This window comes from Vicugna pacos, chromosome 3 (genome assembly GCF_048564905.1).
Source record: "Vicugna pacos chromosome 3, VicPac4, whole genome shotgun sequence".
NCBI classification, from domain to species: Eukaryota; Metazoa; Chordata; class Mammalia; order Artiodactyla; family Camelidae; genus Vicugna; species Vicugna pacos.
In genome coordinates, this window is record NC_132989.1 from 100,041,173 (window position 1) to 100,046,467 (window position 5,295).

The 5,295-nt window shown below is 33.2% G+C and overlaps 1 non-coding gene across 1 annotated transcript; it reads right to left on the reverse strand.

Annotated features, from left to right (window-relative positions):
- Window positions 1–386: 386 nt before the first annotated feature.
- TRNAT-AGU (transfer RNA threonine (anticodon AGU)) lies at window positions 387–459 on the reverse strand. The gene has a single exon. It is a non-coding gene; the product is annotated as a tRNA-Thr (tRNA).
- Between the last annotated feature and the right edge of the window lie 4,836 nt (window positions 460–5,295).

Sequence of the window (5,295 nt, forward strand, 5' to 3'; positions counted from 1 at the left end):
ATCAAGCCTGTTGCTTGTTCTCTTCCAGCTTACAAGCTAAGAATGGTTTTTACTTTTAAAAAGTGAGCAGGACATTCATTAAGGATTGCTGTTGGACTGCCAAAGAAATGAGAAGGACTGGGCAGAGGGACAAATTAAACTGTAGTGTCATCCTCTGCTGACCCCCTTGGGGAGCTCTGGAGTTGGGATGGCCTTTCGGAGTTGTCTTGGGTAGGGGTGAGCTGCTGTGAATGTGAGCTGACCCTGAACAAGGTATAACTCGGAGCAGGGCAGCTTTCTTAGCTAAGGCAATCCTCCAAGAATGATGATAATTTATTTTTATTTTATTCTAAAAGTTTTTGGGTGGGGAGGAGGAAATTAGGTTTTTTTAATTTATTTATCTTAAATGGAGGTACTGGGGATTGAGCCCAGGACCTTGTGCATACTAGGCACACACTCTACCACTGAGCTATAACCTCCCCACTGATGGGTAATTGAAGATCATCTTCTGTCTGCCCTCTCAGCAGCTGGGGAACAGGTTCTTCTCTCCTGAGGAGGCTCCAGACTTGTCTAGGGCCTTCCTTAAGAGCCAACCCACCACACTTCTGGTGCCTTTTTTCTAGCTCTGCCTTGTAGCTCCTTAGTTTCATGACATGGGGCAGCACAGAAAGAAAAGCCTAAGGAAGAAAACATCTAAGATGAGAAGGTAAGAACATTCTTGAGAACTAGGGCTGAATCTTAGCCAGATCCTTTCTGGAGCTAGAATACCCAGGCCTGCTCAGGTTAGGGGCCTCCCGAGAGAGAAAAGTGCTGCAATGAAAAGTGATTGTCCACGTACAAATATCGTAGTGACTCACGGCACTCTTTCGTATAGTGTCTATATATCCAGAGATGACTAAATTCTTTATACCTCACCCTCATCTACTTACCCGTTAGAAATATTAAAACAATATGTTAGACATAAATTTCACGTTCTTCTCTCTAGATCCTTATTTACAAAAGAGAAACAGACTAACAGACATAGAAAACAAACTTATGGTTACTAGGGGGGAAAAGGGGGAGGGAAGGACAAATTGGGAGTTTGGGATTGGCAGATACAAACTACTATGTACAGAATAGATAAACAACAAGGTTGTACTGTATAGCACAGGGAACTATATTCAGTGGCTTGTAACTTGCAATGAAAAAGAATATATATATATATATATATATATATATATATATATATATATATATATATATATATAACTGAATCACTATGCTGTACACCTGAAACTAATACAATATTGTAAATCAACGATACTTCAATTGGAAAAAAAGTGATTGTCTCAAGAATGGAAGAGTCAAAAAGAGAACAGACCGTCAGAGGGCACTATGTAGGGTTTTGTATGCTTCCCCAATCATGTTAAGTATCGCACCCTCTGCAGAGGGGCTCTGTTAATGGCTGACACTGTGACTCACTGGGGAAAATAATATAGTAGCAAGAAAGGGAAAGCCTGGAGCTTCCTTTTAAAGCTGACCACTATTTCCTCTCTGTTAATACTAAATCTCTTTGATTAATCCTATGACTTCTACCCTAAATCTCTCCTGCTAATTTAAGAATCTTTTCTCATTTGTTGGCAACTTTTTCCTCTCCTGCATAGCTCACTTCAGAGTTCTTCTCATCTGGTAAGTAAGTGGTCAAGATCAAGGTTACTTTCACACTGATCCTGGACTGCCTGACTAACTGGCATCCTCTCCTTGCCTCTTAGAGATTGTGCTGTAAGTTTATAAAGGTTGAGCCAACTATGAGGTAGCTGTGTTATCTCACCTTCAGGGATTGTGCATTGTGTAGAATAAGCTGTCAGTACACCAATACAGCAAATGTGATTCAGAGAGAGATGAATGACTTACTGACATCTCATGAATAGAATGATCCATAGAAGTGGACCAGAGGTCTTGGTTCTAAACATTCTTCAACGAGACCGGTTGTATGTTGGGTTGTTGTTGTTATTGTTATTATTATTGTTGTTGTTGTTATTATTATTACTGATTTCTTTTATTCTTTTATCTTTTAAAAGTCTAGAGCACCCCCTTACTGGAACATAGACATCAACATCAATTTTATCTAGAAGAATTGTACTAGTGCCTATGTTTCTAGTTATTATTTAGAATTTAAAATCTAACTTTCTTACAGTAGTTTATGGTCAATCTAGATCTGTAGGAGACATTATTATATAGGGATGGAGAACGAAATACAATAGAGTGTTGATTTGAAGTTTGAGGTTGTTTATTCTTATGGCTTCTCTGTAAAGGAAATTACTCCTCTTTTTTTTTCCCCCAACAGCTCAAGCATTTAATTTAATTTTTTTTATTAAATGCAAGATATTTTAAATCCTGTAGTGCTTTAAAGTTTTCATGAGTTTCACATGCATCATTTCATATAATCCCATAATTACCCATTTTTCACCCTGCCCCTTATTTTCCCTCCTCCATACCCTCTCTGTATTGGTAACCACTAGTTTGTTTTCTGTATCTGTGAGTCTATTTCTGTTTTTTTTGTTTTATTCACTAGGTTGTCATATTTTTTAGATTCCATATATAAGTGATATAAAACAGTATTTTTCTTTCTCTGTCTGACTTATTTCACTTAGAATAATGCCCTCCAAGTCCATCTATTTGCTAAAAATGGCAAAAATTTCATCCATTTTTATGGCTGAGTAGTATTCCATTGTACATATGTACCACATCTTCTTTATGCATTCATCTGTGGATGGACACTTAGAGTGCTTCTTTTTTTTTTTAACATTTTTTATTGATTTATAATCATTTTACAATGTTGTGTCAAATTCCAGTGTTCAGCACAATTTTTCAGTCATTCATGGACATATACACACTCATTGTCACATTTTTTTCTCTGTGATTTATCATAACATTTTGTGTATATTTCCCTGTGCTATACTTAGAGTGCTTCTATACCTTGGTGATTGTAAATAATGCTGCTATAAACATTGGAGCATATCTATCTTTTCTAATTAGTGGGTTTTTTGTTTTTTTTCTGGATGTATACCCAGGAGTGGAATTGCTGGGTCATACAGTAGTTCTATTTTTAGTTTTTTATAAACCTCCAGACCGTTTTTCACAATGGCTGCATCTATTTACATTCCCACCAACAGATTGCCTAACACAAAGGAAGAATTTCATTCTCCCCAACACCAACTATTGCTATTGTATTATAATTCTTGCTATAGTTGTTGTTGTTATTTTCTGCAGCATCCTGAGCTATTTCTTTACTTTGAAAATCCCAGTACTTGAGGGAATGACTCCCCCATGCACTCAGCCTCTGTATAATTAGTGTTTGCAGCCTAGAGGAATAAAATTATGTTTGAGAATTTATGAGAATTGTTTGAGAATTTATATTTTGCCAAATGGCAGAAAGTTTCTTAAAACTGTTTCCATACTATATTCAAGAGGAATTTCATTGAAGGTCATATCCAAATTCTTACAGATAGTAGATATTTTGAGGAATGCATTGGCACTAAAGGTAAGTATCAATACAATTTCTTTCATGTTTTGTAAATAATGAATAGAAACAGAAATAGAGCTATCAATAAACACAGTTAATAAAATGTGTATATTTGCAATAGAAAGTGACAACCTTCAAAGTTTGAAATTGGAGCAAATGCAAATAAAGAGATTAAAAATTCAGCAAAAATTGGTGTGTCAACTTGGGATAACTCACATCATAGGCAAAATTGCATCAAAAAACTCTGTGCCATACTTGGCTACAAAGCAGCAAGGGACATAAAAGTACATAAAGAAGAATCATATGTAATTTCATAATTGCATCCTTGCATATCTTTACATTAAAAAGTGACAGTTTTCATATGATTTTTAAAAGTAATGTTCAAAATAGTGCATTGTCATCATCCAATTTAATTCCACAAAAGCAATTACAAGCTTGGCCAATCTAGCAAGGCCCAAATACATAGTTAACTGATGGTTAGAGTTAATCCAGGGATAGATTTATAAAAAGCATAATTGGTATATAAATACTATTTTGTTATAATATATGCCAATAATGCAGAAGTAGATAAATTAGAAGTTGCAATTTTCTCTTTAAACTGATCTACCCACTCCCTGAATACCATACTTTCCCCAGTGGTATCCTGTCTTCATGGTTTGCTGAGTGTGTCATTCTTGAAATATTCTATGCATTTATCTGGTTTCTACACTAAATATGTATAACATATTTTGTTCAATTTTTTTCATTAATATATTTAATTAATATGGGAAATCATATTATTTCTATTTCAAACTTGCTTGTGTGTCTTGATGTGACAATTACTACTGTCATTTTGACCACATTTTATTTAACTGCTCTCATATTCACAGGTAAGATTGATTCCTCTTTTGGTCATTTTAAAACAAAACTACAGTAAACATATAGTACATATGTCCTTTTCACGTGCATATTTCTGTAACACATGTTCTTAGAACTTAAATTATTATTCTAAAGGATAAATGTATTTTAAATTTCAGAAAATACCATAACATTCCTTGTCAAAAGTTTGTGCCTATTTATATAGATGATAACAATACCTGTGAATAATCATTTACTGTTTCATTCCACTCTTGTTGGAGAAAACTAGTTTATTTTTATTTATTACACATTTCTTTTGCTCTTACATCATTCTAATTGGGTTGTTTAATTTTATATATTCTTTTTATGAAGTATTTATTCTAATTAGATTATACCCATTTTATATTGCCCAGTCTCTTAAAGCATATCTTTTAAAAAACTTTGTATATAGTATATATTCATTAATAGCTTATAGATTTTAAATATATGTATTAATAACAGGTTTTCTGTTTTGCTTTGTAAAGATTTCTTTAATCTGACTGAAAAAGTATAATGCTAATTGATGATTAATTTTATATAGTTGCTATTTACTTTTATGTATTATTCATGTGGAATTATTTTTTCTTGTTCTTAATAACAGATTAATTTCATAATTGTTTTTGTTTTATTTTCTCAATGACTAGCCATTATTTTAAAAATTAGCTAACATTCCAAAAATTGTAAAATATTTTATTGGCTATTAATCTTTCCCCATATATTTGAATTCCCAATATGCATTAAATGTTTCTAGATTCTGTTCTATTCCACCAACTAGTGTGTGTATCATAGCAATTTATGACTTTATTTCCCGTCTCATTTTGGAATTTTCAACATTTTCAATTATATTGAATAACATTCTTCTAAAAGTTGATATTTGTAAAATAATTTGTCCAATTCAGGAACATCATATATATCTTTGTATATTTTATGTGTGT